Source organism: Tenrec ecaudatus, chromosome 1 (genome assembly GCF_050624435.1).
Source record: "Tenrec ecaudatus isolate mTenEca1 chromosome 1, mTenEca1.hap1, whole genome shotgun sequence".
NCBI lineage: Eukaryota > Metazoa > Chordata > Mammalia > Afrosoricida > Tenrecidae > Tenrec > Tenrec ecaudatus.
In genome coordinates this window covers 89,818,248-89,841,019 of record NC_134530.1, presented here as the reverse complement: position 1 = coordinate 89,841,019, position 22,772 = coordinate 89,818,248, and positions in this window count along the sequence as shown.

The following is a 22,772-nucleotide window of genomic DNA, read 5'->3' as shown; positions in this document are numbered from 1 at the left end:
CCCCCAAGGAAGAGAAGAAAAGAAAGGGCCCACTCTTCAAGAGCTATTGTCTGAAGAGACAAAGGTGACAGTAAGCAAAAAGAACACACTGCTAATTGTGGGAAAACAGGGTTTTTTTTTAATTAACCCTGCCCGGAACCTGGCTTTCCTTAGTACATCTGTATTCCTCATTTTTGTACCTTTTAATATATATATATATATATAAAATGCATTGAAGAAATTTAGGTATGTATGTTTGCAACATGAAACATTTAAAATGTGTGTTGGATAGTTGTATTTTTTTCTGTTTTCCTCCCCTTTGCACATCTAGATGAATCACACAACTTATTTAATAGCTAAAATCACACCAGCGTACCACAACAGTGATTAGGGCCATCAGGGTTGCTCCTAATTAAATTAATGATTCACAGGAGGCAACAAACATTATTTGCTCATTTCATTTATAGTTGAGAGATGGCTAGATAATAACGCTGTATTCTATTAAAATATTATATTAGATAGTAATTAAGAGCTAAACCTAGGTGGTAAGAAACATTAGGATGTGGCATTTCATTAAGAAAAAGACTGCAAATGCTCTTTGCAGGCGACTTCGATCAGAGTTTGGGACCTTTTTTTCCACAGGGCCTCAGTTTCAGCCCTGGCCCTTCGTTTCCAACAAGGCACAACTGGGAAGTTCAAAGTCAGCAGGGGTCCCTAGCACAACATGATAGCCAAATCATGACACAACGGACTGGGGATTTTAGATTGATAAACACCTTCCAGTGGGGGGCTGAATAACGGTAACAGTTTTATCCGCGGCCATTTGCTTCTCTGAAGATTTATGGTGCTCGCAACAGATCTGCATCTTATCTTTCACCTCCCACATGAGAGAGCCATGGTTCCAAACGGGCTTCTGACTGGCATCATCGGGAATTGCAGATGACCTGGAAAAAAAATGCTCCAAGTGCCCTGGCAAGTCCAATGAGAACTGCTTTGCGGGGAGCGAGGGGGGTGTTTCCGGAGAGAAAGGGGACAGGGGGACTCGGGTTGGGAAATGGGGGGGCGGGGGTAGCCAGGACAGCTCCGGGGCTGACCTGTATAGCCAGAGATTCCTTCCTGCCCTGCCCGGACCAGCCAGGTGCAATCTGCACATGCTTAACCAGGAATTAAAACTCTTCCTGCTGCTGCTTTAATTGATTGATGCTAAAAGTTTGGAAAATAAAACCTAACCAGCTATTACAAAGCGCCGTTAACCAAGCCTTCTCCTCTGAAAGCAGGCTCCTCGATTGAAACTGGCAGCCCACATTTTTAGGTTTCAAGCCGCTCTGTCATCCTACAAGGAATGTGTCTGCCACTTCACACGCGCGCTTCAGCGGAGGGACGTGCACTCTGAATCAGAGAATCAATAGAACACTTAATGGACAATTAGGAGAACAGCTGTCCCGCTGTCAGAGCCCCATCTGTAGCCCGGCCAGCGGCGAGCCTGGACGGGCCGGGAACAAAGTAGCTGCTCCGGGCGCGCCCCCCCCAACAAACCCCCTTTCAGAGCTCACTGAATGTTAATCTAGTGGTCTTTTTCATTACAAATTTTAACACGTGTAGAAAATTATGGAGATTGCTTAAGCCATTTGTCAACTTACATCATGTGAATGGATCAATAAATTTCACGACTTTGTTGTTAATGTAGATAAATTTTGGCATTTAATTAAGCTCTCAGTCTCCCGCCCGACCCCAGCCGCCTGCCGCAACCCCACTCCAAAAAAATGTGGCCCCTTTTCATTTCAGCAGATGCCGTCTTTGCATTTGTTATACATAAACCACAGGGGTAAATACAACCCAATCATGCTGTATCGCTAAATATTTATAGACCACGCAGCAATTCAGAAAATAGACACAAAAGATTTTTACAATGAAACAATTATTGTGTGCAGAATCTGAAGTAGGTGGTGATGAACGCTCATCGGGGCTGTGACCAGAATCTTAATATTGAGACTTCACCAAAAAAAATAGTGTGTGTGTGTGTGTGTGTATGTGTGTGTATTTTCCTCTCAAAGGTCCTGTCTTCCATGGATTACATCTCTATTAGGCAGAAATCATTTCAAATGCCCCTTACAGAATGATTCTAAAGGTTACCAGAGAGTCCTCTAAGTTCATGGAAGCATATTAAAAATTAACAAATGCGAATGAGAACTCAACCCTTCTCTGGTTCAGTTGACACAACGTGGAGACTATTGGGAAGCCTGCCTTCCTAGAGAGGGGGAAATATCTCGGAAGACTTTTTACAAACACAAGGTTTGAAGTGGGGCTGTAGGTTGGTCGGAAGACACCGGCATGGTGAAAGGAGGCGCTGGCAGACAATAGAAAAGGCAGGATGAACTTTGTAAGGCTTCCCCCATATGGCCTGAGGGGCCCTAGATGAAATCCTGCTTCTGACAGCCAGAAGCCCTATAGCCTTAACCCTCCATGGCGTAGTCTGACATGATAAACTGCTGTATCTCATCTGAGGAGGAACAGGCTGCTCTGGGTGATCCTGCTGGGGCCTTTAGGGACAAGGGGATTCGGAAATTACACTGCTGTCCTTACAGTGTAAGCCACTCCAGAGCGCCCATTCCCACCATTGTCTGAACGCTTCCGAAGGAGGGTCCGGAGGCTGTCCCCACTGCATTTCCAACTGAAACGCCGGCATGGGTACCGGACCGTGTGTATGTTTATTATTATTACTTTTAAACTTAGGGAAATCAAAGCTGAAACCTGGCCCCCATTTCCACCATGTCGCCGTGTCAAACTGGCTGTCACGGCGGCGGCAGTTTGGCAGAGGACTACCTGGCCGAGAAGACCATTCTCTAAATGCACTCTATTAGAGGAATGAGGTGGAAGCAGCCAAACGGAGACTGGGTTGGGTCTCCTTGTTGAAGCAAATTACTCATCTACATTCTCAGCCAAATTTGTCTCACTGGGTCACTGTCACATATTCATATTCCTTTTCATTCCAACGGCTCCATTTCCTAGGGCTCGGGCCTTCTTTTCATACCCCTGAAGAAAAGAAAAGCAGCTGCAATGGTTTTAAATCAAAGGACTTTGTGTTTTGATTTGTCTTCACCGAAATCCATCAAGTCACAATGGTGTTTTCCTGAACCATTTGTGTCTGTGACCTTGAGGAAAGAACTCGGTTATGGCAATTGTTGGAATACATGATGGGGACATTCAAGTGTTATGAAAGTGTTATGAGATGTCAGCTTGGTTGGGAAGCAAATAGGGAGATCTTAAAAACTGAGATGATGGTAGATGGCCACAGATTCTTGGCTATTTTTCCCATCGAGATATGACGTCTATGTCTTCTGCTCTTGAATGTGTCCTGGCCCTGTAGTTGTTTCACTCAAGAGAAGACCCCAGAAGTGACACAAGCCAGCGCCCGGTGCAAGCGGGCTTTCCCACGTTTGGGAGTCAGCTATGATGCTCTGGAAACAGAAAGACACGGAGTTAGCCTACCCAATGATGAGGCCAGCTGGAGAGCGGCCCTGGATGCTCCGTTTTGGATGAGCCAAACCGAGGCAAATTCCCAGCTAAAAACAGCTGGACAGTACCTGCAGCTTCACCAGAAGAATCTCCTGGCTGAACTCAATCAATCCTCCCAACTCCCACACGCATGAGAGCTACCAAACCCTGCTTAGATGTAGAGCGATTTGTTACACAGAAACATGACGAAGTAGACATTTTATACCAAAATCTTTATTCCTTTGCTTCTGAAACCCTCACCTCCTGTGAAAGTTATGCCAACTTGGCAATCAGCACCTACAATCCTGTCTTCTATAGAAGTGCCCCTTCCCCCCCAAAAGCAAAGGTATAAATTTTGGAGGGGGGGGTATTCTTTAAAAGAAGCTTACTGTTTCCTCTCTCCGTTGTACTATTTCTCTCTTAATAGCGTCACTCAATATCCCTAGTCTACATCAATGCTCACATTGGACACCAAAGAACAGCAGTTACTATAACAAAAAACGAATTGGGCTGCTAACTGCAAGGTCATCCGTTTGAAACCACCAGCCACTTCTTAGGAAAAAGATGAGGCTTTCTACTCCAGTAAAGAGTGACAGTCTTGGAAACCCACAGGGGCAGTTCCCCAATGTCCTGTACAGTCGCTGTGAGTCAGAATACACTCAACAGCAGTGAATCTCCTTGAAAAGCAATTGAACAAGGCAATTCCGTTAAATAAGAGGAGTCTTTTTAAAGGGCATCAGTAGGTATTCATCCCTTTATACTAAAGGTGCTTAACATAAACTAACTCTTTAAAATAAATTCATTTTCTCTCAGCTCCAAGAAAGAACTAGATTCTAATCCTCGTTCTGTCAGATGTGACTGGATAACCTGAATAAGTCATTTCATCTTTTTACGGACTTCGTTCCCTCATCTGTAAAAGGAAGCCATGGGCTTGGTAAGCTTTACGGGAAGCAGTAACTTCGGCTGCTTTTCAAAGCCTGTGTCATTTTGGGGGTGATCCCCACTCTCCCTTTGTCTATGATGTGATCATGCTCATGGCAACTAAAAAGTTATTTTCTATTGTCCAAGGCTGGAATAAATGCATTCTTCATCAAATATTCTAACTCTAAATAACTGAGGTGATTGTATAATTCACTTTCAGAGAGCATATCTTTTTTTAACTTTGTTTCATAAGCACAAAGAACTATGACCATTTGCCTTTCACCATGCAGGTTTGCAGATGGAGTGCCCGTTCTTCATAAAGTCTATGAGAGGTTAGTACATGTTTTGCTTGTGGAAGAAACCTAAGCAGACCGGAGGGAGTGTAAAAGCTTTAGCATGGGAAGCAAGCCCTTCAAACCTCACGGCTTCCTGTGGGACGTCTGACAGTGAAAATGTCACAACGTGAAACAATGCTATGGGATTTGGGGGGGTGGGGTGTGGGGGAGTGGGGAGGTTCTTCATGAAACCTTGCTGCTAATGTTTACATTTAGCCTTAAACAGCTTACAGTGTGTCATCTAAGCCTCGTGTTTTACAAATCTAGGGCTCAAGATCTTACTGCTTTAATATAGCAAAGCAATGGGAATTTTTCCTTACCTGTAATATTTAGGAAAGGTTCAATTCTTTGGAATCCACAAATAATGCTACCATTTACGGGGTTCAACCGCTTATGGACTCAAACAGATCCAGCTTTGAATATGAATGCCTATCGCTTACCAGCTGGATAACCTTGAGCAATTTGTTTAATCTTTCTATGCCTCAGGTTTCCTCCTCATAAAACACAAAGTCCTGTAGATGGCCTAAAAATGAGATAGTGCATGGGAAATGCCCAGAATAGCATGCACTCGGTCATATAGATAAACAGACCTCAATGAATAGACTTTTTCACTTGAATGTGTGCGCCCTGAGTGCAGGCCCCTTGCCCGTCGTGTGCCTTCCTACCCCAGGTACATAAGCGAGCTGTGCAAATAAGACGAGGCTTTGGCCAACACCTCAAGCTTCTTCCCACAGGCTTCCTTAGCTTGTCAAGTAGCAATCACCCCGGGTGAGTTTGGGGCCCTTTAACCTCTTCTGCTCTGACAAGGAATGGACCATTTGACACACAAAGAATCAGAGGACTGTACCAGTAGATGGATCATTTATCCTTGTTTTTATAGAAATTATGAGTATGAAGTAAAGACAGCCAGGGCTCATACAGAATAGGAGAATCCTTCTTCATAAAATAAGTACCGTTGGAAGTTGAGCTCACTCACTAAGACCACTACTTTGTTGATCTCTTGCTTTGTTTTCTAACCCACTTGGCTGGTCAATCAGTAAACAATCAAACTGAATTCACTTCAATTAACTCCTCACTTTTTATCTTATTATTAATCACACTTGGTTGCTTTCTACTTTGAGAGAAATTTGGTTATGGTGTAATGGCACATAAGAGAGCAAAGTATATAGTGTGTGTCCTCAATTGTTGTTCAGGGAATCTGGGATGAATCCATAGAAAAGAAAACATCTTAGAGACATCAATGATCAAAGCTTGCCCAGTCGATTCTAGTTCACTTTCATACAAACGTACATTTATTTGTAACCACTTCTCTGTGGTTCTAGAAAGATTGGGCTCGTGGCTGTGACTCTTGGGTTGTTTAGGAGTGTGTGGGTCTTTTTTGTTTGGTTTTTATTTGTCATACGTAGACCCAAATGACAGTTCACAATTCACGATTAGCCATAACTTAGTGCTTTTCTGGGAATCATCGAAGGCTAATTTATCCATTCTTCCTCCATTAAAAAAATATCTATGAAGAACAGAGAATTGGTTACTAATAAATCTAAAGTTAAAAAGAAGATACATGTATAAAGTTAAGAACAGAAAGGAGCGTTGGGAGAACTTGCTGGGCATTGATGGCCAAACCACAAATATGGAACCTGCATTAAATAACATGGAAAAAGAAGGAGGAGGAGGAGGAGAAAGAAGAAGACGAAGAAGAAGAAGAAGAAGAAGAAGAAGAAGAAGAAGAAGAAGAAGAAGAAGAAGAAGAAGAAGAATTATTCCAATGCTACCCAGTTGCTTCTGCCTCATGGTAGAAGACGGGATGTGTCAAAAGCACACTGACTGTTTCCATCTTTCTCCACGAGCATTCCCGCAAGAAGGGAGCTAGTGGATGAAAGGAAATGGCAGAGATAGAGATGGTCTGAATCATTACCATGATCATTGCTTGGACTGAAACCTTTTGCACAGCTGTGAAAATGTCCCACTCTTTGTACCCAGGGTTGGACATAGCAAGTTATTGTAAGAGCTATCCAGTGACTCTAAATCTGAACCTTCACACTGGTGTGCTTAGAGCTTTAGATGAGGTTTTAAGACCCTAAATGTAAACCATTATAATAACGCCAATGTTTCTTTTCTTACCATGTAATATTAAGGAGTGTTCTTCGCATAATTGACAGTCAGGGTCTGTCTGTGGATGGAATCAGATGTGTCTCCATCTTCACAACAGGGACTGTCTCACCGAGAGCTGAATGCTAGTTCTTCTGGGGAACTTGATGTGTACCTGTGTGTTACATGTATATCAGAAGTACATGAATACAATTCTGTCTCAACCGATTTAATTCTTAAATGCTACATATACTTGTTTAATCTCCCATTTTAAAAGTAGAAAAGGTTAGATTATAACATCAGGTTAGCTCTCTTTGAAGCAGGTAATAATTAAGTTGATTCACTGTTGCAATTACTGTCAAATCCCCCTTAATTACCAGAGATTTTATAGCAGCTTCATTATGTGTCTGCTGTAATGCATTGTGGCCCTAAGGAGAAGTGTTGCAGGAAATTCTGCATAGCAGGGATAATTCTAACCTGCAGTTACAGCTTCCAGCGAAAGCGCCTGCACTAAATTTATCTCTCTTTTTTTGACATCTCTCCTGTTACTCAAGCAGTTAAACCAAGGTAACATGACTAACAATACCTACCCACCACTGAAAGTTAGAATTGATTTCTTCATAGATATTCTTTTTAATGGAGGAAGAATGGATAAATTAGCCTTCGATGATTCCTAGAAACGCACTAAGTTATGGCTAATCGTGAATTTAGACTACGGTGTCCAAATCTATGTGAGATCTACATAGCTAAATCACACAAACATGCCTTACAGTTCTGCTTCTGATGGCTAGTTCCTGTACAGGAAGCCAGACAAAGAGGACTCAGTACTAAATCTCCAACAGGTCATCCTGATGAGGGTCATCAAGGGCTTTATCTGTGGTTTTTGTGACGGATTTCTGGGGATGAAACATCATCACACACATACCAAAAAAAAAAATCATGTTTAAGTTCTTATGTCACTGCTTGTTCTCACTGGAAAAATCTTTACAAATCAGAGCCTATAAATTGAGTTAAGTCCTAAGCTGATAACTGAATAATGTCCCTCACAGATCCCTTTTTAACCAAGGAATTTATTCCACGGAATAGATTAGATTCAGAAAGGGCCCCAGTGTCAGTGACACGATTGGCAGCTGTGTTAACAGTTAAGGGCCTGGCTTTGTACAGCAGTACAGTTATTAAATTTCTCCAGAGACCATGACTCATTAATCAGATATTCATACATCTCTGTAAATACACACTGAACAGAGAATACCCTCAGAGCCTCGCAGCCCAGGACAAGTGCTCTTTCATGTAACACTGACAAAGCCCCGAGAATATGCGGTCATGTTTTGCATTTCGAATGCACTATGTACTCCTTAGGACTCCATTTCCTAAAAACAGAACACAAATGATCTTACTGATGGCAAGTGCTGGATGGGGACAATTAAAATTATTCCACTATTGCTTCATACCATCTTTTTAAAAGATGAGGACAGTGAATCAATTCTTCTGTTCTTTGTTTACCATCAAACAAGTCATTTTTTCCCAGGCGGATGAAGAACCCCAGGGCCATGCTCCCATTAATACAAGAATTTGTATTAGCATGAAAACAACGGTCACTACTTCAACTAAGGAGGCCAAACCACTTCACATATTAGCAGACATGAACTTGCTATATTTTCCAAAGTCCTCAGTCTGTTTGATACCACTGGGCGTCAGAGTAACAAAGGGTCTTTCTCAATTGCAGTCTCTGGAAACTTGGGATCTGAAAGCCAGGTTACCCAGAAGAGGCCCAATATGACCTCACAGATGACTGCCACCACCGGCCTCCTCGGCCTGGGCTGGGCCGGATGTCCTCTGGGAACAAGGAGGGAGAAGGAACACCTCTTCGTATACGTCCCACACCTACCCAGCACTTTCTGAAAAGTGGGCACCCGACCCTCAGTGCCAGGAAAATAGAAAGAAGTCTTCGCCAAGTGCCATTTTATCGCTTCTTCAACCCTTCGGTCTGACTGCCCAGACTGTGCGTGTCTTTGAGCCGTTCACCCCAAATCTGCCCTTCCCGGCCACGTCTCCTCACTTTCATCTCATGCAGTCCAGCCCGTGCTGTCTGCTCGAGCCCCTTCCTTGCGGTCCTTCGGACTCTTCCTTCCGATGCAAAGACAACTAGCACGTCATGCCCAGCACCTGGCGTATACCGAGTTATATAAGCAATTCGATGCCCTGCCTGGCTTTTGCGTCAACTTGCTGGTAGATTTTGGAGTTGGATGGAGTTGATCTGACTCGTTGTGACCTCCTGTGGGTCAGAGTGGAACTGTGTGCCAGAGGGTTTTCCGTGGTTTGGGTTTGGGGTAGATCAGGAGCTCTTTCTCTGAGGCCGCTCCAGGTGGACTCCAACCTCCAGTCTCCTGATGATCTCATGAACAATTTCCATAAGAGTATTTTTATTTTCTATTTCATTTTACTTGTATCAGAAAAAAAATAGACATAATGGCAGTGGTTTATTAAAAGACTTTTCTGTTTCAAGTAAATCACTTATTCCGTAAGAATATTTCTAGTAAACTCTGTTGACTTGGATTCAGATTTTTTTGTCTCATTTTCTTAATTGGGAGCTCTTATAGATATTATAACAATCCAAAATTCAAGTAGATCGAGCATAATTATACAACTGCCACCATCAGTTTCAACACATTTCTTTCTTCTTGAATTCCTTGATATCAGCTCTTCTTTATCCCCTCCCTCCTTCATCCTGCCCCCCAGAAATCCTTATTGTTATATGATATATTTTTATTGTTATTTTGCCATATCTTACACCATCCAATATATCCGTTCACCTACATTGTTATTCACTCCCCTTCAGTAGGGTTATACAGCCATCATTGCTATCAGCTCTCCCTTGCTCCCCTCCCCCCCATTCTGTCCCCATACCCTCAGGAAATCAGTATTCCTGTTACTATTTCTGAAGGAGTATCTATCTTGGCTTTCATACATCAAATGATCTTAGTTGTACAAATGAACAAACATATGTCTAACAAGAGTAATGAGGTAAAACAAAAACCATAATAGTAAGGGAGGAAATATTAAAGAACTCGAGGACATTTATGTGTTTCCTCAGTGCTGTACTGCACCCTGGACATATCATCCCGTCCGTGTGACCCTACTGTGAGGGACTGCCAATTACCTCACCAGTGGGGTTCTTATAACCCCTCCCTGCCACCAAGTCAATTCTGACCCGTAGCAACCCTGTGGGACAGGGTAAAACTTCCCCTGTGGGTTTCTGAGACTGTAACTCTTCACAGGAGTTTTTTTTTTAAAAAGTTCTCTCTATCTCCCTCTGAGTAGCTAGCTGGTGATTTCAAACTGTTGAAAGTTTGAAGTTGAGAAGTCCAACTTGTAACCACTGTGCCATCAGAAGCACTGGACATAGGAGCCAGAAGAACTAACATTTAGATTTAGTTTTAGATTCGTTCTGTGCTTAACATTTTATAATATGAAGAATTAAAATAGGAAGATCGTTTCTCAGATCTTGCTTTTATTAGTCTGTTTGACCCAGTTATATTTAGTTTAATCCTGACAAAAACCTTAGTTGACATTTCTATTACCATCTTGGTTTTATTGATACTGAGAATCAGATAGATTAACTTGCCAGCTTCACGAAGTTGGAACAATGCGGGTCTGGGGTCACATGGGGAGCCTTGGTGGCTTAGTGATTATGTTTGGGCTTCAAATCACAAGGACAGGAAATGGACGTCACCAGCTGCTCCACACGAGAGACTTGACTTCCTACTGTAAAGAGTCACTGTCTCGGAGAGTCCCAGTGGATCCCCTGACCGTGAGCTTGGTTTGGGGTGCTAGGACCACGTGAGGAGCCCTGGAGGAGATGCACTCCTAACCACAGAGTCAGCAATTTCCAAACTAGTAGCTGCTCTGCATAAGAAAGAGAATGGCTTCTACCCCCATAAAGATTTAGAGCCGCAGAAACCCACAGGGTCGCTACGAGTCACAGTTTACTCGTGGCAGTGAGTTTGGTCTTTCTGAGGACTAAGTGGAGTTGGCACATTACTGTAGCTGACCCAGATTTTCATCTGTAAAACAGAGATGATTAAAGAAATGTCAACTCCCCAAGATTTTTGTCAGGATTAAACTAAATATAACTGGGTCAAATAGACGCTTAGAAAGGCAAGATTTGAGAAACCATCTTCCTATTTTAATTCTTCATACTCTAAAATGTGTACGTTATTTAAAAAAATTTTAAGCTAAATCCTAGTTCTAACTCCTATAAATTATGTTCCTTCCTCCATAGGAAGAAACCTGCGAGAACAGTGTGTGACGCCACCTCTGCCTGCCTTCAGGGAGGAGGATGGCCAACTCCTCACCAGCCCAAAGCTGGTTGCCACCACGCAGAGGTCAGGCTTGCCTCCAGCACGCTTCCTTCTTTCACTCTATTCTGACACCAACCGCTTCCCTTACGGCACTCAAAGTTCACACCCCCACACCATCCTTCCTCCTTTGTCTCTCCCAAACAGCTATCCCAGTGGTTCTCAGCCTGTGGGCCGTGACCCCTTTGGGGGTCAAATGACTCTTTCCCAGGGGTCACCTGATTCATAACGGTAGCAAAAGGACAGTGATGAAGTAGCAACAAAAATAATGTGATGGTTGGGGGGTCACCACCACATGAGGAAGTGTATGAAAGGGCCTCACGGCATTAGGAAGGTTGAGAACCACTGCTCTACATGAAAACTTGCCTTTCAGCCTGACACTCAAGGCCCTCAGCATACATTTCGGTAGTACGTCCCACGCCCTGAGCACAGCTGCGCGACACCCTGGCCCTGCACACTGCTAGCAGTGCTTCACGGTCCACCAGCCAACCCGGACCACCGCCTGCTCTTCTCAATGCACCCCTATGGGGACAGTCCCCACCCCCCACACACACAACACCACACTGGCATGTAGACGCACATCGCCACAGAATCTCTGAGGTTTTGTGGTGTTTCTTTCTTTATTAGCAGTTATTTCCTCTCTGCCTGCATAGACGTCTGTCTTCCTGCCCCTTTAAGCTCCCCCGTAAGGGTCATCTCATCCATAAAGCCGACGGGAGTTCAGGGGCAGCATCGTATCTGACTTTGAAGCCCTTCGGGGACACATCTCCTCCTCCTTCACGGTGTGGATGTTCCCCATTCTTAAGGAAGGGTCCTGACAGTGTCATTTTAAAAAATCTATTAACCTTCTCTGTTAAACCTTCAAATTCTTTAAATACGAAAATGAAATAGGTGATTTAGGGTTTTTAAAAATTCCTGTAATCTAATGCCAGTTTGTTGTTGTTGTTGTTTTGAAAGCATCCTCTCCAGCCTTTTCAAACCTCGAGGCCCGAAGAATGAAATCCAGACAACGATTTAAAGTCTAATGCTTTGTGGCGTGCTGACAGTGTGCCATGTCCATGTCCTAGACAAGGCCGACCTTCTTGCTCGACGCCCCGCGACTGGGGCTGCTGTGTGTGCGGCGGAGTCGACTGGCTCACAGCACCCCTGGGTGCCACAGAATGAAACATGGCCCCGTCCTCAGCCACCCTCACAATCGTTGTCATGTTCCAGTCTATCCTTGAGGTCATCTTGTCATGGGTCTTCCTCATTTTCACTGCCTGCAGCTTTTCCAAACACCATGTCCTTGTCCAGGGACTGGTTTCTCCTGATAACCTGTCCAAAGTATGTAAACTTTCAAGGACAGTGTGTTTTAAAAGGTGGAATGAAAAGCACCGTTGAGGGGTCCCTTTATGGTTATGGGGGGGGGGAGAGACAAAATCACTGCTATTGAGCCCATTCCACTCCTAGCAATCATGTAGGACAGGGAACTGTCCTAGTGGGTCCCCAACCCTGGAACTCTCTATGGGAGCTGACTGTCCACCTCTTTCTCCTCATGCGGCAGCTGGAAGATTCCCATTGCTGATATTTCAGTGCACAGCAGAGCACTGTAAGCTCTGTGCCATCAGGCTTCCTTTCCAAAAGATAACACTTAGACATTTCGATCAACGCGGACAACCCCAAACCATGTGAAAAGTTGTCAAGGTTGGGCTTCTGGACATCAGTAAGCCAGCAAGGTACAGTCTTTGCATCGCCGGTCATATGGTCAGTGGGTTTTACTTTTCATTTCTCATTTTGTAAATAGATGAGGAAAACAAATATGAAAACGTTAACACTAGTGCTGATTGAAAAGCATGCTGTATGCCCTTGTTTTGTTCACACAACCAAAGCTCATCCATGTACAAGTTCCACATGCGCCCAATGAAGTGTTACGGAACTCCTATTCTTCTCAAGGATCATCCAGAGTTTGTTATGATCCACACAGTCAGATGTGTCAGCTTAGTCAATAAAACACAAGTAAACACCTTTCCGATATTCGCTGCTTTCACCCAAGGTCCATCTGACATCAACAATGATATTCCTTGTTCCATGCTCTCTTCTGAATCCATCCTGTGCCTCTGGCAGCTCCCTGTCAATGTAGTGCTGCAGTCGTTGTTGGATGATCTTCGGCAACATTTTACTTGCAGGTGATATCAATGCTATGGTTCTATATCTTGAACATTCTGTTTGGTGCCCCTGGAGGACAGAGTGCGGCTACTCCTGGGGGTTTCTGTGGCTGCAATCCTTTACAAGTTCAGACAGCCTCATCTTTCTACCTCAGGATGGCTGTTGGGCGCAAACTGTCGACCTTGTGATTAGCAGGACAAGTACCCACTACAACACCAGGGCCCTTTCCTCCTCCTCGTCTTATTCCTCTAAAATAATTTTTAATTGTGGTGCAAAAACCTGAGCTCTTTTCACCTTTCTGGCATTTATTAATTAAGCCCCTAGACATTTTTACAGACATGCTGCTAGACTTTAGAATATATATTAACATTCTGGAAATATTTCTCCCACTTGTTGAGATCATTTTCTATAAATTTAAGTTGATGTCCTAGGTGTGTACTTGTGTGGGTACTTGTGTGTGATTTAGAAACCACTAGTTACAATATGATCACTAACTCGATATGTTTTGAGTAGTGCCAATATGAACAAAATATTTTTCCTTACTTTTATTAGGGACTCTTACATGTCTTATCACAATCCATACATTCATCTAGTGTTTTGAGCACATTTGTACATATACTGCCATCATCATTTCAAAGCATTCTCTTCCCACTTGAGCCCCTGATATCAGCTCCCCATTTCTTTCTCCTTTCCCTTCCCCACTAACTCTTGACAAGTTATTATTATTTCCATATCTTACATTGTCCTTCATCGCCCCTCGCCCACTTTTCCATTATTCATCCCCCTGGGAGGGGGTTCTAATTGGTCCTTGTGATCGATTTCCCCTTTCTCCCCCCACCCTCCCCTAATCCATTGTTGGCCCTTCGGGGTTTATCTATCCTGGATTCCCTGTGTTGTGGGCTCTTATCCATAGCAGTGTGCATGTTCTGGTCTAATCCGATTTGTAAGTCAGAATTGAGGTCATGATAGTGGGTGAAGGAAGCACCAAAGAACTAGAGGAAACTTGTGTGTTTCATCGGTGCTATACTGCACCCTGACTGGCTCATCTCTTCCCTGTGACCCCTTTGTGAAGGGATATCCAATTGTCTACAGATGGACATTGGATCTCCACTCCATGACCGCCTCCTCCATTCACATTGGGTAGGATTTTGTTCTGGGTCTTAGGTGCCTGGTACCTGATCCCATCAGCACCTCATGATCACACAGGCTGATGTGCTTCTATATGGGCTTTGCTGCTTCTCAGCCTGATGGCCACTTGTTTAGAACAAAACATCTTAACATGTCTATCTTAGAAATGAAGATTGTGAAAGCACTTCAGCATGTTACTTTTGAAAAAAAATTCTCTAGCTTTCTAAGTTTTACACTGGAATTTATAGAGAACACCTTATCTAGCTCTAAAATAAATAAGATTTCACGAACTACCTTCTTGCTCCCTCTCCACTCTATATTATCCACCATCTAGCTGTTAAATCATCAGCCCTGTCATTTTTCACTAATATATTCCATGATATTAACTACCCATTCCAGATTCATTCTTTCTACTTTTGCTTTCACCTGCTTGACTGTGAAACAAAAACACTTGCACTGTATTTTGATTCCAACCCCATGACACATACAAATCTGGTTACTGTTAAGTTTCGATGAACCCTGGTGAGTAGCATTGGGTTCCAACTCCTGAGCCTCTCCGCAGGAGAAAGAGGCCGCTCTCTGCCCCTGTGACAGTCAGCAGCGTGGATACCCTAGGGAGCAGTTCTACTCCGGCCTAATGGGATCTCCTGAGTTGGGATGGACTTAATGGCAGAATGTTTGGTTTTGATTGATTATAATGTTGAGGAAGTTGAACTGTTTGGGGACCAGTTCCAGATGAAAGGGTGGTCTTCTCCAGACTCCTGTGAAGATGGAACATGGTTCTGAAGCTTTATTTCACATTCAGTGGATGAGAGGCAGTGCACAGGTACCCGCACCTTACCAAGCCCACCAATTAATTATATGGATGGTTTGGAAACCACGAATGGGGGAACACTGAACTAGAGGAGCATGAGTTCCAGGTAACATTAAGGGCTCAAGTAGAAAGCAAATGTTCTGAGAAGGATGGTGACAACAAATGTACAAATGTGCTTGACACAATGGACGGATGTATGGATTGTGATGAGTTGTATGAGCCCCCAATAAAATGATTTTAAAAAGAGAATGAAAGGGGAAAAAAAGAAAATCCTCAAACTGTAACATCGTTTGAGACATTCTTCTACAGAGACCGATTAATAAGTATCTACTTCTCACATCAGTTTGACATTGACATATCTAAACACATTCAACAACTACTCACTGAGTCTGCCACTCTCCCCATAGTCGGTTTTCATCACCAGCGTCTAAAGGACTTGTCTCCAAACATGAAATCAGCCCTACTCATAATTCTGACCCAACCTAAGAAATATGGCAGAAAAGACATCATCTTGACAGTCGACCCCCATCCATGTCTATACTATGTGCAAAATATGGTTCACTTTACCCTATTCCTCCATACTTGAGTTTTTAGCCTTGCTCTTAGCTATAGCTGGATCTTCAACTTGGCTCTTGATCTAAGCAACTTACACTTTCCTCTTGATTTCCTGGGATTATGATACCATTATACCTGCTTCTACTTTTCGGAGCGACTTTCCTATCTCACTACAGTGGCTAGAGAAGGACATGATGGTTACCAAAACAGTGTGGGGCAGTAAAAGTACGGGAAGTCCTCAATGGGATCGACTCACCCAGAGCTTTGGCAATGGACTCAAAACATATCAACTGTGAAAGGGCCCAGAACCTGACAATGTTTCATTCTCGTCTCCTCCATCAGGTGGCCAGGAGTTGGGAGTCAACTTGATGGTAATTAACAACCACCACAACCTTATTATTCTTCTGGTTCATATTGATCTCCTTCAATATTAACCTTTCAGTTAATATTGATTTTCTATGCTAACTAAGTCTTTACTTTCTAGGCTCTGCATCAAATGAAATAAAATTTTAAAATTAAAAATCAACATTCAACTTATGAAGCATACATAGTGGAAGAGTAATGCAAATATGAACATAAAATTGAGTGAAATGCAGAAAAAACTAAAATAGTAATTTAGGTAGCAGTAATGTGGGTGTTTATATATTCTATGCTATCCATTAAAATTATTGTGACATTAGTATAAATATAAACCTGTTCTAACCAGACCATGGACTATGCTGAGAATTCCATTTAATGACCACCCAAGTTCCAGTACTATTCATCTGTCCTGAAAAGCCTAGATCTATTCCCCAATTCAGATTCATTAGTTATAATACAAGTGAATGGATTCGGACAGGGCTGAATTAATTGAAAGTAACATTCCCTATCGTGTGGAGACACCATTTGAGGAATAGCCATTCCCATTGCATGTACAGAATTGTGTCATATGGCCTCCTCATACGCACTTTAGTTAATCAGGTAGTATGTGTTTATTCCATTCCCTGCATCCCATTTCGAATCATCCCAGCCTGTAATCGCCTTAAGTCATATGTTCTTGCCTGTGTCCATTCACCAGTACATAATTCCTCAAACTGTGCTGACAATAATTCTTGCTTTCTTGCTTACATATTTAAAAAACTACCTTTAAAACCAAGCATTCCCAATTTTTATTTAGATTTATATTGTTTCTCAGTAGGAAATATAATTATTATAGTATGTTTAATTATTACTAACCTAATGTCCCACTGTTGTCACATAGGAAAATTCTTGTAGCATTTTTTATTTGGACTATCGACTTAACTAGGGAACAATGAATTTCTACTTTTCTGGAGGAAAGGCTAAGGAATAGCAAGTGAAGTCATCTCCTACCTATTAACAAGCATGTATTCTTAGCATCTAATCTCAAATCCATTTGAAAACATCTTTTCCATATCACTGGGTGAGGAAAAGTGAAACTGTATAGCTACAGTTGTAAATGTGTGGGGCCATTGCTTGCCACCAATGATGTTGAGGACGACTGTAAAAAGGAAAGAGGGAAATGCTGAAATGCGAACTTAAAATTGTGTCTGCAATAGTGGCTCTAAATATAATATTTTTCAAAGTTTATAGGCAAGGAAAAAAAGTCTTTAGATAATGGTGAAAGCCCCACAAGAGGGCTGAGGGTTTCTAAACCGACCTAAGATTCAAATGACAAAGTCACGTAAAATTTCTATTTTTGAATATAATAGGATGTCTCCAATTTGTCCAGCCCTAATGCTTCAGCTTTTCCAGTTCAGTACCTCAAGGTGTGCAATCCAAATGCTCAGGTGAGTAGTGCTGTTGAGGCATTTGGCTCTTTTTTATAGAAAATAATAATCTTTTATCCTTTCAAGGAATGCCTCGTCATATATTCTGTAAGTCTGTCTTCTGTTTTGTCATTACTTTAAATTTTCAGGTTTCCCCTTATTTTGTCTGTTTCATAGCAATTGGTCCAGGTGATTTAGTATTTTCAAAATGTTTTTTTTTTCATGATGCGCCCTTACTCTTGCTTCTTGTGCTTGGAAATTTTAAAACACTGCTTTATGGTTGTATCTGAAGATAGAGACACCGAGCTTTAGATATAAGATGCGAGCTATCGATACTTAACCCTCCTTTTGTTTTCTAACATAAACTCACTACCTACTAAGGTTCCTATGCAACTTTTCAAGTTGCTCAAGTCAATTTGATCCCATAAATAGTTCTTGAAAAAGTTTGATGCTTAAGGAAAACCTTTGTTCCCCCGCTAACTACCATCTGATTTTTAAAAGACTTGCAGGGTTTTTTTGGTTTGTAGATTAAGGATGACCTCAGGGCAGGTTTCAGCGGTTCATCTACCCTCTAAAGCTCCCAAATGTCTAGAGTCCATGAGTATTTTAAATTCTGTTCTGTATTTTCCCCTTTTACCAACCAGGAATCCTTTATGACTTCTTTGGTAATAGTAACATGTTTGGTGATAGTAACTGGGCACCAGGGGGTGGGGGTGGGGGTGGGGGGGCAGCACAATTAGCCACACATTTCATATCCTTTTCCTACGCATAATTCTCCTTCTTCCTCTGCTGTTCGGGGTGAGTAGAGACCAACTGTCCTTTTTTTAAAAAGTCATTTTACTGGGGGCTCATACAACTCATCACAATCCATACATACATCCACGGTGTCAAGCACATTTGTACATTTGTTGCCATCATCATTCTCAAAACATTTGCTTTCTACTTGAGCCCTTGGTATCAGCTCCTCATTTTCCCCCCTCCCTCTCCACTCCCCCTCCCTCACAAACCCTTGATAAGTTATAAATCATTATTATTTTGTCATATCTTACATGTCCACGTCTCCCTTCCCCCACTTTTCTGTTGTCCGTCCCCAAGGGAGTAGGTTATATGTAGATCCTTGTAATTGGTTCCTCCTTTCTACTCTACCTTCCTTCCACCCTCTCGGTATCGCCACTTCACCACTGGTCCTGAAGGGATCATATGCCCTGAATTCCCTGTTTCCAGTTCCTATCTGTACCAGTGTACATCCTCTGGACTAGCTGGATTTGTAAGGCAGAACTGGGATCATGTTAGTGGGGTGTGGTGGGGTGGAGAGGACCAATTAGTGTCTTAAAGGGCCCCATGCAAGCTTAATGCTGAGGCACTACACAATAAACTCTGAGGTAGAACAGATCTAGTAAACATATTATTAGGCCAATTTCCCAGGTTGTACCATGAAACCATTACCCAAACCTTACCAAAAGAGGTACAAAGGTCCCCTAAGTGCTTGGTTATACATACGCAGTTTATTGTTGGTGTTTGGTCATTGTACATACAAAAGGGCTTCAAAAAGTTAATGTAAAATAGACTATAAAAGATGGAATTTTTCTATGAACTTTTTGAACTTCCTTGTATATCACCAACTTTTGCCAATTCAACTTTCTACAGGTGTGCCACTGCTAGCCATTAGAACAATCAGCCGTGCAGCCCTATCCTTACCAACACAATCGCTCCATCGCACATCTCCCACCCTGACCAGGCCTCTTTCAGAATCAGGTCCTCAGCCCCTCCCTCACGGGCTCCTGAGAGCCACTAATAAAGTTTGATATCTAGTCTTTTCTGGTCACTATGTAAGTGAGAGGCCTCTGTGATTGACTTATTTCACTCAGCATCATGTCTTCGAGCTGAGCTGATACTGAATCATGTACGGAGCCTTCTTTTACTGGCTGAGAATCCCACAGACTGTATGTACCACATTTTGTTTTCCCAGACAGCTATTGCTGGACCGTTGTTACCACCTTTTGCTACGGTGAACAGTACTGCAGTGAACACTGGTGTACGGGTCTCCGAGTCTCCGTTTTCGAGTATTTTGGATATATCCTGGAGGTGGAACCACTGGGTCATTTTAAAGTTTTTGGAAGACCTACGCTTTTCAACAGCAGCTATATGCCGTTCTGCATGTCCACTAGCAATGAATAAGGATGCAATTTCTCATATCCTGGCCAACACTTGTTCTTTTCTACGTGTCTTAGCCATCCTCATGGGAGTGTGATGTTCTCTCATTGTAGTTGGGGCATGTATCTCTCCAATGGCTAATGATGCTGAGCATCTTTTCATGTATTTGGTGATATTTGAATGTCCTTTTTGGTGAAATGGACACCCATTTTTATTTTGTTTTGTCTTTTTGTTATGTTCTTGATAAAATTTGTTTAATATTGAATACTATTAAATTCTCTTTGCCACTAATACAGATTTAATGTTGATTTAACACCCAAACAGGGAAATTTTTTAATATACTTGTAATGGAATCAACTATCTCCCCAAAGCAAATGTGCTGTAAGTCCAAACCTCTACCACAGTCTGCCTGTGGTTGGGATCCCATTTGAGAATGGGTTGTTTTGCTATGTTAATGAGACAGAATTAGTGTAGGGTGTTCCTTCATTGGGGGATATAAAAAATATTAAGCAAATCAGCAAAGCAGAGATGTTGATAGATGCCAATCCACATGGAGCTCTGCAAGGAACAAGAAAGCAGAAGCTGAAGAGACAAGAACCTTTCTCCACAGTTGAAAAAAAGAGAAAGCTTTCTTATAAAGCAGGTATCCTTAAATAAGACTTCTAGTCTTCAAGACAGTGAGAAACTAAATTATTAATTAATGCTCCTATTGGTGGTCTTTCTGCGACAGCAGTACCTGATAACAAAGACAATCCTGACACCACCATGGCTCCTTCTCATTTACCCAGTCAGTGAACACGACTCCAAGGCCTGGCGGCTAAAAGACTGACAAAGGGGATTCAAAGTGTCAAATCTTTTTTCTCCTGAGCTTTTCCTTTATTTATTTGTTTTTAAATCATTTTATTTGGGGCTTGTACAACTCTTATCACACTCCATACATACATCCATTGTGTCAAGCACATTTGCACATTTGTTGCCATCATCATTCTCAAAACATTTGTTTCTACTTTAGCCCTTGATATCAGCTCCTCATTTTCCCCCTCCCTCCCTGTTCTCTCCTCCCTCATGAACCCTTGATAATTTAGAAATTATCATTTTATTTTTCTATTAATTACCTATTAATAGAACATTCTAATAATTACCTATTATTATTTTTTCATCTTACACTGTCTGATGTCTCCCTTCGCCCACTTTTCCGCCGTCTGTCCCTCAGGGAGGAGGTCACATGTAGATACTTGTAATTGGTTCCCCCTTTCCAACCCACCCACCCTCCACCCTCCCAGTATAGCACTCTCACCACTGGTCCTGAAGGGATCATCCATCCTGGATTCCATGTGTTTCCAGTTGCTATCTGTACCAATATACACCCTCTGGTCTAGCCAGATTTGTAAGGTAGAATTGGGATCATGACAGTGGGGGCTGGGGGGAGGGCAGACGGGAAGAAAGCATTTAGGAACTACAGGAAAGTTGTGCTTCATCACTGCTACACTGCACCCTGACGGGCTCGTCTCCTCCCAGTACAATCTAGTATCTTAATAGTTATGGTGTCCAAATAGAGGCACCTCCTACATGATTTTAAAAGACCACGCATCTTGGAATCCTGTCATTTTAACTTTCTTTAGTCTGGGCTGAAAGACTAGAAGATGTACTGATGAGGTTCACTACTATCAAAGTAGGTGATACCGCCCCCTAGGGCTGCTGGAATAATCCTCAGGGGCTGCAAAGAGGATACCTACACTTGATCCTAGATTACAGGCTATAGTACGAAAGTTTTTCATTGGCAGGAGGGTGCTGAGTAATTTTTTGTTTTCTGAAAAAAGGGCCTATTAATTTGGAGAACCTGTGTGCTATCAGAACTTGAAATGTATGTTCAAACCATTCTAAAGACAGAATATAGAATACCTCTAATTTAATTCAAGGATAGAAAGAATATACAGAATCACTGTACCAAAAGGACTAATCGACATCCTACCATTTCAGGAGGCAGCACATGAGCAAGAATCAGTGGTACTGAAGGAAGAACTTCAAGCTGCACTGAAAGCATTAGCCACAAATAAGGATCCAGGAATTGTTATAATACCAATTCAAATGCTTCAAAACAAGCTGATGAAACACTAGAAGTATCTGTCTATGAGGGGTTAAAAAATAAATAAACACAGCAAAAAGCTCCACTGGTCAGAGCTTTCAGAGTCCTGGTTTTGCCACCATGACAATGCACCTGCTCACGCAGCCAGTTTTTGCCAAAACACAGCATGCCTCTCTTGCCCAGCTCACCTGACTCACCTGATCTAGCTCTGTGACTTCCTTTTGTTTCTGTGAATGAAGAGGGACATGAAAGAACAGTGATTTGAAGATGTAGAAGAGGTAAAGAAAAAACAAGGGAGGTACTGTCATTCATCTAAACCCAGATGACCTTGAAAAATGTTTCCATGAATGGAATTGCAGATTTGATCAATGTACTAAGTATAATAGAGAGTACTTTGAAAGTGATAAGGTTGTTTTGTAAAAAAAAAAAAAAATTACATACATGGCTTTGAAAAAACTTCTGGCTTATTTTTTGGGGTACCCCTTCATATGCCAGGACATTTGGAAGTCAGTTACCCGACTAACTGGAAGAGATCCAGATTTGTGCCTATTTCAAAGAAAAATGATCTAACAGAACACTCAAAATTATAGAACAATATCATTAATATCACATGCAAGCAAAATGTTGCTGAAGATCATCCAACAACTGTTACAGCAGCACCCTGACAGGGTGCCACCAGAGGTTCAGTCCAGATTCAGAAGAGGATGTGGGACAAGGGATATTGTTGCTGATGTCAAATGAATCTTGGGTGAAGCAGAGAATACCAGAAAGATATTTACTTGTGTTTTAGTGATTACGCCAACACCTTCGCTTCTGTGGATCCTAATAACCTGTGGATAACCTTGAGAAGAATGGCGTTCCAGTACACTTCCTTGTGCTCATGCGGAACTTGTGCAGGGATCAAGAGGGAGCTGTGCAAACAGAACAAGGGCATACTGCATGCTTTTC